General features: G+C 39.5%; 1 long non-coding RNA gene across 1 annotated transcript in view; it reads right to left on the minus strand.

Annotated features, from left to right (window-relative positions):
• Window positions 1-557: 557 nt before the first annotated feature.
• The window catches only part of LOC138151250 (uncharacterized), a 364336-nt gene continuing 353372 nt past the window's right edge, over window positions 558-11521 (minus strand). The window contains exon 7 of the long non-coding RNA XR_011165779.1: window positions 558-581. This is a non-coding gene — a long non-coding RNA (uncharacterized lncRNA). The remainder of the gene's footprint in view (window positions 582-11521) is intronic.

The following is an 11521-nucleotide window of genomic DNA, read 5'->3' on the forward strand; positions in this document are numbered from 1 at the left end:
TGAATATTTGGTCAGAAGCTACTCTTTCAAGAAAGGCTTCTAAGACCTTTTTGGGTCTCATAAATATAGATTGTCATCAGTATATCTGCCTAAGTATTAATCAGCAGCAGTTATGGGTGGATGTTAGCTCTCTAAAGCCACAGATTAAATCAGGAAACCAGTTGGGAACTATAAACATTTAACACATATGCACATGCACAAATATACATATATACAATTTTTAGCAATTAGGAATACTTTGCTCATTTATAGCATCATGTTTTCCAGGAATACAGCTTAGTATAAGACATGTTTCATGAGCATTTCAACAGAACATAATGATCATGGACATTTCAATGGAGCAGATAGCAGAGCACTTTGTACTGGCAGATGGTTCACTCTGGGATCACTGCAATTATCTCCTTACTCTATACACAGGGGTAGCCAAAGACGCAACAGTTGATTATTCAGAATATCTTAGAAATGGCAGTGTGTTTCTTAGATACCAAAACAAACAAAGTTTGCATCTTCCCTTACCCATAAAACATGCAAAGCAGGTCCCTAGAAATGTAAGGCAGTTGGTTAGACTGGACTCCTTCTCCCTGAGGGAAAGAAAATAGAACACATGTATAAAATTTGAATGACTGATAAGTCCACAAGTGTAAGCCCCTGACTTTAGAGGAATTCATCCAATGATTGTGTCCATTCTCAGTAGACCTACACATTATTATATTTAGAGATACTGGGGACTGCTTATACTTTATTGGTACATTTGTAAAATTTGGTTCAATTCAGCAAACACTTATTAAGCTTTGTACTATTTTCCAAATGCTGTGACACAGTCCTTTGTCCATCTTAATATAAAACTAAATAGCTCTTTTTTTTATTTTTGGGGGGGAGGGCAATTGGGGTTAAGTGACTTGCCTAAGGTCACACGGCTAGTTTTTGTGTTAAGAAACTACATAGCTCTTAACACCTTGTGGCTGCTCTGAATCAGTCTATACTCTGGGTCTCTTTGTTTTCTGTGGGGGCTGTTATATGTGCAGTTTTATTTCCAAGAACCAGACCAAGACTGTGACCCAAAGATGGCAATGAAGTATGAGTACATGGATCCCTGCATCCTTTTTTTTTTTTTTTTCTTTTTTTTTTTGGAGGGCAATTGGGGTTAAGTGACTTGCCCAAGGTTACACGGCTAGTTTTTGTGTTAAGTGTCTGAGGCTGGATTTGAACTCAGGTCCTCCTGACTCCAGGGCCGGTGCTCTATTCACCGTGCCACCTAGCCACCCCCTCTCTGCATCCTTTTGCGTGGGTGTGTGAATATTTTATTGGGGCCTCATAGGGTATTAATATACCCTATAGTTAGATTACCCCTCCTGGATCACTCACTGCCTTGTCATGGTGGAGAGGTTTGCATAGCAACTTACATAGCCAATAGAGCTCTGATAAAAAGATAATCCACTAGAGAAGGAGATGGTAAATCATTCCAATATCTCTCCAACTTCCAGCATACTATGGTCCATGGGGTCATATGAAATTGGGCATGACTGAAAGACTGAACAACAGCATAGTTGGGTTGATCCACAACTGAATTTATTCAGAGTGTGAGAAAGGGAATGAAGGGAAATTTTGCAAGTGGGTCTGCATTCAACCCACATAGCCAGTCTGTTGTCAGGTCTTGTTATTCTGACCCCTTCTCTCCACTTACCCTCATCACTTCACATTTGGACTATTGCAATAGTCTCTTTTTGGACTATTTTGGACTATTGCTGTCCCTGCCTCAAGTCTCTTCCCACCCTAGTCCATACTCTATTCAGATGTGAAAGTGATTTTTCACTAAAGTGCTGGTCTGATCATATCATCACTTTATTCTGTAATCTCCAGTGGCTCATTACTACCTCTTCAATCAAATATAAGGTCCTCTGTTTTATATTTAAAGCCCTTCACCTCCTGGTTCCCTATGTCATTTCCAGTCTTCTTATACCTTATTCTATTTCTCTCTGGGCTCCATTTCTGACAATTTAGTCTTCTGTTTCCACCATGACCCAGCAGCCTTCTCATTCTACATGAACATTCCATCCTTTGCTCTGATTTGTCAATTCTACCCCAATCCTCCTTTTTTAAGGAAAGTGCCCAAGTCAATCTATGTTCACCCTTTTATTCCTCCCTGGTTTCTGCTGCTGACTCAGTGGATTTTTTTCCCTACCATTTGTGTAGGCTACACAAATATCTTCTTCCCTAGCCCCCCTCTATTACAGATCCCCTTTGTATATATTCTGACCCCATTAGAATGTAAGCTCCTTAAGAGCAAGGCCTTGGGGGTGGCTAGGTGGCACAGTGAATAGAGCACCGGCCCTGGAGTCAGGAGGACCGGAGTTCAAATCCAGCCTCAGACACTTAACGCAAAAACTAGCTGTGTGACCTTGGGCAAGTCACTTAACCCCAATTGCCCCTCCAAAAAGCAAAAAAAAAAAAATCAAAGCCATTTTGCTTATTCTGTGATTCCTGGTGCTTGCCACAGTTTCTGGCACATTATTATGAGTTTAAGAAATATTTATTGACTTCAATTGACTTGTTCTTGATCTTATTCTCTTCCACTTGTACTCCACAGTCTAGCAACATTGGCTTTCTTTCCATTGCTCAATCCATCATCCTAACTCTGTCTCCCATAACTGAAATGCCCTCACTTCTCACCTCTTCCTCCTGTCTTCTCCAACCTTCTTCAACAATTAATTCTAGGGGCGGCTAGGAGGTGCAGTGAATAGAGTACCGGCCCTTGAGTCAGGAGGACCTGAGTTCAAATCCAGCCTCAGACACTTAACACAAAAACTAGCCGTGTAACCTTGGGCAAGTCACTTAACCCCAATTGCCCTACCTTCCCCCCTCAAAAAAAAAACACTCAATTCTACCAATTCAAAACCTCCCTTCTTTAAGAGGTCTTTCCAGCTCCTTTCATGCCTTCCCTCTGAAATCATCTTCCATTTAAATAGCATATACCTTGTATGTAGTTATTGGCACAGTCTCTTGCATTAAATCATGAACTCTTTGAGGCCAGAGACTGTTTTTGCTTTTCTTTCCAGCACTTAAAACATACTAAATGCTTAATAAATGCTCATTGACTGACTGAACAAAAACCAATGTAATCTCACAATTTCCTTCTAGCTCTACATCCTCTGATTCTAAGCAATAAGACAGTATGAGAACATGAATTATTATCATGCTATTTAGTGCTATACTGAACCATAACAGGACCAGGTTTTGGTCTTTCTTGCAGTTCTTGAATAAGAACAGGCCTTCACCTCTTCTAGTCCTAAATTTTACCTCATCATCTTCAATACATTCTCTCTCTTATAAAATTAAATTTGATTTTATTTTCAAATGAAAATCAGCCTTCTCTCCCTCCCACATCTCTTTTTACAGACTCCCTAACCCCCATGTCCCCCACCCCCAATCATTAAGAAAACAAGAAAAGCAAAAGCCTTATCAACAAATGTATATAGTCAGGCAAAACAAAATTTTTCATTGACCATAAAGAAAAACAATCTGCACCCTGAATCTATTCCCTCTATGTCAGAAGGTGGGCAGTATGTTTCAACATGCATCCCCCAAAATTGTGGTTTTTCATTGCATTGATCATAGGTCCCCAGTTGCTTACCTTCTCAATGAGGGTGGGTGGGAAGAGAGAGAATGTGGAACTCAAAATTTTAAAAATGAATGTTAAAAATTGTTTTTACATGCAACTGGGGAATAAGATATACAGGTAATAGGATATAGAAATCCATCTTCCCCTATAGGAAAATTGAAGGGAAAGAGGATAAGAGGAGGTTGATAGAAGGGAGAGAAGATTGGGGGAAGAGGTAATCAGAATGCATACCATCTTTGGGTTGGGGAGGGGAGAGATGGGGAGAAAATTTGGAGCTCAAAATATTTGTGGAAATAAATGTTGAAAACTAAAAGTTAATTAATAAAAAAAGAAAAAAGAAAGGATCTAGTTGTCCAGGAAGTCCTTATCTAACTAGGAAGCTAAGATTCTGGAAGGACATTGTACCTGAACTTTTGTATCAGGCTAAGTGGGATAGTTCCTAAAAGTTCCTTCATGATATTCTACCTCTGCTATCTTAGACCAAGAAAATCCATTCTCAAATCTCTGGTCTCTGACTTGTGCTCATAAAGAAAAAAAAAGGAAATGCAAAACATAGCCTGGGACTTCAGGTTCAGGTACTCCCTAAAGACTCAAGCAAGTGCATAAAGTTCACTGTGAGCTTCAGCTGAAAGACTATACCATTAGCAACTCCTAGGAAGGGGGAGGAAGGAAGACATAAATCTACATCTGTTGCATTGAGGATTTATCAAGAAGGATGGCAGAAAAGTAAAAGAATAACTATACACACACACACACACACATACACACACATACACATACCCTAGATGAAGGCTAATTTGAAAATTATCTTTTCCTGAGTCCCCATCTCTGAAATGCATTCACCAGTAGGTACCAAATGCATTCCCATACCCTCTAAATCAGGGATTCTTAGCTCCAGGTCCACAATTTTAATATATATTTTTAAACTGTATTTCAACATGATTTGTTTCTTTTGTAATTTTATTTATGCATTTATGAAATGCATTTAAAAACATTATCCTGAAAAAGGTTATCTAGGTTTCTCTAATATGTCAGTGGGGTCTGCTCCAAAGGAAGATGTAATCAAAAGTCTCACATAAAGCCTCATCTTCTGGTTAACTCCTTCAACTGGCCAGAGAACTCCCTTAATCAATACATACTTCACACAATACCTGGCATTTCTCTTCTGGATGAGAAACCATCCCGAGGTAGCTTATGTTATGTACTGTCCAGTGTAAGAACCTGCCCCATAATTGTAATCCCATTACTTTGGCTGCCTCAGGGAACTCCTTTAGCATAACATGATTGCAAACATGCATACTGTGTACCCATAAGAAATAGTGGCAAAGACCTTGATGGCAATAGGAATGACAAGTCTGAGGGTGACCTCTCTGAAGAATCATCATTGACTATCCTTCTTCTTTCAGTGGCTATTTTATCCTTCCCTTTTTGCCCCTGCTCTCCCATGCTGTCCTATAAGGTATTTTGTTTCAGGCTTCGAATTTCCTTTTGAGTGAGTTAAAAGGTATCCTGATAGACCTATTTTTTATGCATTGCTGACACTGCTATTAAATTAAATGCTCTTACTGGGACAGATCTTAATGTAACTGCTGGGCTCAGATATTCAGTGTTTGCATTAGTATTTGGGAAAAACTTTGGTGACTGAATGGAGCAGATCCTGGGACCAGGGCTGATGAAGACGGTCAGTTAGCAAGCATTAGTTAAGTACCTGATATGTATGAGACAATGTGATAAGCTCAGAGTATAAAAAGAATGGCAAATGAGTTTCTTTTTCTAAGAATCCACAGTCTAAAGACCACAGTATATCTTCTTTTTGACTGTAGACAAGTATGGAAGAAGATAAAGAAGAATGGTGCCTGAAAGAGAAGTGTGGCTTGGACTAGAAGCAGAAGCAAAGAGACCAATTAAAAATGATCTGGAAGTGTAGTTGCAAAGGTCTGAACATCATGTTCATTGAAGTGAAGCTCAGTTCTGTAAATATATAGGACCTGTAAACCCAGTCCCAATTATAAAGGCCCGATTTCAATTCATATAAATATTTGAACACACCCCAGATTTCCTTGAGCTAGAGTGCTGGGAACATAGTAGGTGCTTAATCAATATTGTATTAATTGGAAACAGACCATAGAGGCATACATTCTTAACATACCATGACCTTAATGATAGAAATTGTATGTAATTGTATGTATTCTTAGATACCACTAGAGGGCACAGTTCTATTTAAGACATTGAGGGCTTTCACGAGGACAACAAATCAAGTGGAACTAATTTGATGTCGTGTTGCTGTTCTTTCTATATGTGATTTGTAGCCGAGAACACATGCCACTCTTTAATACATGATTACTTGTGACCGATACCTGTTCTTGTTAGAAGTGGTCAGAGCAGGGCACCTATATCAAGTAAGAAAATTTAGAGGGAAAGGTACAAAACCTTGATAGACTGCCATGTAGAAAGGAAACTCAGATGTATTCTTCATAGTGTTAGAAGACCAAACTGAAACTGCTGAGCAGAACTTTCTCAGGTGACAGATTTCAGTATAATAAGAATTATAACTTCCTAACAATTAAAGCTTCGTTGGGTAAACTGCTGTGTGAAGTAGTGAGCTCCCCAGCACTAAAAGTATGCAACTGAAGGCTGGATGAACACCTGATAGGCTTGAGGATTATACCATGGAAAAATCTACTTCCTTTAACTCTTGATTCTGTTACTGTCACAGCTATGTGTCATTAGTGGAAAACCCTCATGCAATAGCTATTTCTATGTTACTGTCTTTTGTTTGGGGCAATGGCTTTACTTGAATCACCTGAGTGGTTGACGCTGAGAAGGATTGGTCACCATGTCCCATTCTATTAGTTTATGTTAGAGATGAAACTAATCCATGGTAGGAGATTATCTAAAAATATACAAGTCTGAAGCATGCATTCATATTTACAATATGGATTTCCCTTTTGTACATCAGCTGGGAAAATGGGTTTATTTTTACTTTCTGTTTAGATGGAAATGTATGACCTTAGACCTACAGAAAAAATCTTGAATGTGGTCTAGTGAATTGCCCTATTTTCTGCCTTAAAACTCCATTAGTTTGAGAAATTCTCTGGTTCCACTGCAAAATTGCTCAGATGGCTCTGGTAAAGGATCACGTAATGTTGTGTTATTTAATGACTTCAAAGGCATCAGGCATTTGGTTTTCTTGCCAACTCACTAACCCTATTCCTTGTAATGATATTGATAAAAGGTATAGCAGATGCACAACAGCTGGCTTGTGAACTTCACCATCTCAGCCATTTCTTGGCACTATCATCAAAGTCTTTCTCTGAATACCGATCTTAATTGATGAGAGTTCCGCAATCCTAGGGTTTTAAAGTGTTCAATACATTTCCCTACTTAGATAATTTCAACTTGCACAATTCTACATGAGTCATGGATGGTTAGATACTTAGAGTTTAGCATTCCTTTATTTTTTATGAGTATAACTTACAGGCTATTCTTTCCTAATTAGTTAGCTTACAAAGAGATATTTCTTTGCAAGTTTTATCCTAGAGTATCATTTTTATGGTTGAGTTGTAAAACCTTTGAAAATAGGAGTTTATAATAGAAAGTGACAAATCCTAGCTGCAGTTCAACCATCTGCCTTTAATAAATACATGTTCTTTTGCTCCCTGCAAACCCTGACATTTCTTTCGATGACCCAAGGTCTATTAAAAAAAAATATTGTATCAAGGAATGATGGAAAGCAGATATTAATGAAGGGAATGTAACTCTGAGTAACAATTCTATAAGTTACTCCTGACTACTGTAATGGAAATGCAGATTTAAAGATCTTCCCTGCCCCTAGGCTAAAGTGCACCTGGAGTCTGGGGTAGGAGGCTTGTTTTTCAGTAGATACTTCTTGATTGGCCAGTGAGTCAATAAGGTTGTTACATTCTCTGAGCCAGGAGAAGGCTATATAAGCCCTGATGTGTAGCTTTGTTTTGGGACTCACTTTGAGAAGTGTTCTGTGATTTGATCTGAATTCTAGGAAGCCGTTGTTGAGAGTCCCCCGGCTTTGAAAAACCCAGAATGTGGAAACCCAGATGTTGACTGGGTATGGATGTAATGGTTGGACAGTTTGGAAATCTGTCTACTTGATGTTTCTGTCTTGATAATTCTGCCTGTATGCTTTGAGGTTCAGGGTGCTGACCTTTTTCTCCTGAACAAGTTAAACGATATATGTCTGACTGATTAAAGTAAGCTTGGTAACCCATTTTGAGTTGCTTTCCTTTAACAAAGCAGATCCAAGAACCTGTATGGGCGGCAAATCCTGAGGACGCCGGGGTGCTTGCCGCTACAACTACCAACAGGCTTCCTTAATAATAATACCAATTATCTTCATTAACAACTCTCCCAAGTCTGAGGCATCAGTTGGTCATTCAGAGCCATGGACAGCAATATACCCTGTTCTCCATCAAAAGGTTAACTTTCTTGACTACACATGGCAAAATGGGATATTGAGAGTTTCGCATGACAATCACATACATTTATCTTAATTCTCGGGTGCCATCTGCTTTGTATGTGCCTTCAGGATTTCAAAACTCAATGAAGACTGATGATGACATTATCTAGGAGACATGAAGCCTTCAGGCAGCTAGGGAACAATAGCATCTCTCAGATAGTATAACCTAGCTTTAACAATCAATCATATTATTGGTTTCATTGACAATGACTTTCTCTGAGCACTAATTCTTTCTTTACAATATAAAATAATTATCCAGTTATTGGGGTTCCTGGGCAGAACAATATTAAGTGAGAGGTTTATTCTGCTGGCATACAGTAGGGAGAATTAGTTATCAATGAGTATAAGTTACAAGGAGAGTGGTAGATTTCAGTTCCGAATAAGGGACAACTTGATATCATCTCTCTTTGTATAGATTGAGACAGGCATCTTTTGATCCTGAGAGTTCTAAGTAGTAGTATACAAAGCTAATCAGGTATCTCCAATAGTTCAGCAGTAATATGGTGAGCTCCTGGGAATGAGGGAACCACCAGGTTACCTAAAAATGTGTGAGTGAGTGAATTCAGAAAATGAAGCAGGAAATATATCCTGTACCAGTCAGTCAGAGTGGGACCGGGTGTATGAGAAGCCTATTCACTTCTAACCAGGAGAGATATAGACCTCCATGCAAAAAGAGGAGGGAGGGAGGGAGGAAAAGAGAGAGAGACAGAGACAGAGAGAGGCAGAGAGAGAGACAGAGAGAGAGAGAGAGAGAGAGACAGAGAGAGAACACAAAGAGAGGAGGGGGGTAGAGGGAGAGAGAGAGAGGAGGAGTGTGTATTCATCTAACACTAGCTGGTTGGATATATCAAAAAATCAAAGGAAACTAGCATAAACTCAGATTTAATGACAACAGAATGAGATGATTCAAATGATCATGATGCCCAATTTTGATTATGGAAGCAATAAGAACATAAAACATATGCTGTCCAGTCAATTTGGAAAAAAAAAAACATGATTTGTTTTTGTTCATTTATTTTAGTCTTGTCCAATTCTTTGTGATACCATTTGGGGTTTTCTTGGCAAATATACTGGAATGGTCTGCCATTTCCTTTTCCAGTTCATTTACAGATGAGGAGACTGAGGCAGACAATGTGACTTGCCCTGGGTTACACAGCTAACAAGTGTGTGAGGCCAAATTTGAACTCAGGTCTTCCTGACTTCAGACTCAGAGCTCTATCCACTATGTCACACAGCTACCCTAAAAATGAGATATATGATGTTAAAGAGCTGGAAGTTCTACTGCTGTGAAACTAATTTTACTCTGTGGCTATTACAATTTTTCTTCTAAAAATGGCAAAGTCATTGTGGAGCTCAAATGGACATCTAGCTCACCAATCCAAAAGCTTGATAGAGGAATCAAAAAAGAAATATTCTGCAGAATTCTATTTGTAGTAGCTAAAACTTCAAAATGTCACCAAAAAGAAAAAAATAATCAGTATAAGAAAATGCTGTGTAAGAGCTGAGAATGGGCCTCCCTATAACTAAATTCCTTTCGCCTTTTATTTCTCCCAATAGATCTAAGTGGTCCATGAAACAGGTAAGTAGAGTAGTTGAGGACATAATCAACAAATTGCAGAGGTAGAAAAGTCCTCCAACACACTCTAGTTCAACCCCAACCTCAACATGGATTTCCTCTACAACGTCTATAACAAGCAGTCCCCCAGTTTCCACTTGAAATAAATGGAGGAATTTACTTCCTCCACAGGTACCCCATTCCATGTGTTAAACTGATGTAACTTTTTAGGAGATTACTTTTAACACTGAATTGAAATCCCTTATAATTGACAGTGATTTCTCCTAGTTCTCTTCTCTGGTTCTTCCTTCCACATAATAGCCTGTCAACCACCATTATGGCCCCACCTCAGTATTTTCTTGTCTAAGCTAAATGTGCACAGTTTCTTCAGTTGAACCTCCAGTGGCATGGTTTTCTAATTTCTTTTTTTTTTTTTTGCTTTTTTGGAGGGCAGTTGGGGTTAAGTGACTTGCCCAAAATCACACGGGCTAGTAAGTGTTAAGTGTCTGAGGCCAGATTTGAACTCAGGTCCTCCTGACTCCAGGGCCAGTGCTCTACTCACTGCACCACCTAGCCACCCTGGTTTTCTAATTTCTTCAGCATTCAGACTGTTCTCTTATGGATGCAATAAACTTCTCCTTAAAATATGTTCTTCTGAACTAGATACAATACTTCAAAGGTGCTCTGACGAGGGCACAGAACTTTAGGGTAATCATCTCCATTACTCCCTACACTATGCCTCTTAATAAAAAGTACAATAGTAGTAGTTGTTTTTGTCAGTCAGTAGGTATTTATTGAGTACCTACTTCATGCCTTAGCATTGTGCTAAATACACCAAAAATACAAAGGCAAAAGACAGTCCTTCCTCTCTAAGAGCCTATAGTTGTAAGGGTTATGGGATTTAAAGATCTTCCATGCCCCATTGGACTTGCTGACGTAGCCAGAAGGGGCGGAGCAAGAGGAAATGGAAGCCAAGCTAGAGTTCCTGCGATGGCTAGCAGAGGCGGCGACGTTGGCAGCAGCGCGAAGCCCTTTTTGAGTCAGCCAGAATTTCTGCTAAGGACTCCTGCTGAGGACTGCCAGGGGCCGGAGCTGCTGGGAGTGCGCTCCCCGGACGCTGGGTGGTTGCTGTGAGTGGGGAGAGGAGGACCTTTGCCTGAGGTAGCCTGTTCTGTTTTAAAGGCTTGAAAATGTGGGTGCTTTCTACTTTATCTACCTGTGCCAATTTCATAACTACTCTGATGGCTTTCACTTTCTGGTTTTGGGACTGTCTTTTGGTATCTTAATAAATTTTCTAGCTTATTCCCCCATATGGCAAGCATGATGTATTTTGTGATGGATAATTATATCAGCATATCTGTAATCTCCATAGGCATTGTGAATATGGCATTGCTGATACAATAGTCTAAAGACAAAGAATAAACAACCACGTATAAGTAAACAAGCTACATAGAGGATAAATCAGGATAATCAACAGAAGGAATGGAGAATGGGAAAAATTTCTGCAGAAAGTGAGATATGAGCTGGGACTAGAAGGAAGCTAGAGAAACCAGGAAATAGAAATGAGGAAGAGGAGCTTCCCAGGTATGGGGGACATCCACTGAAAATGACCAGAGGTGAGAGATGGAGAGTCTTGTTCAAGGAACAAGAAGGAAATCAGTATCACTGGATTATAGAGTAAAAGGGAGTAAGATATAAGGTTTAAGAAGATTGAAAATGGGGCGGCTAGGTGTCGCAGTGAGTAAAGTGCCAACCCTGGAGTCAGAAGGACCCAAGTTTGGTTCCGGCCTCAGACACCTAACACACATACACACACACACACACACACACACACACACACACACACACACACACA

The sequence above is a fragment of the Petaurus breviceps genome, unplaced genomic scaffold (assembly GCF_028583685.1).
Source record: "Petaurus breviceps papuanus isolate PSGF00001 unplaced genomic scaffold, PetGlider_PUasm1.0 90895, whole genome shotgun sequence".
Taxonomy (NCBI): domain Eukaryota; kingdom Metazoa; phylum Chordata; class Mammalia; order Diprotodontia; family Petauridae; genus Petaurus; species Petaurus breviceps.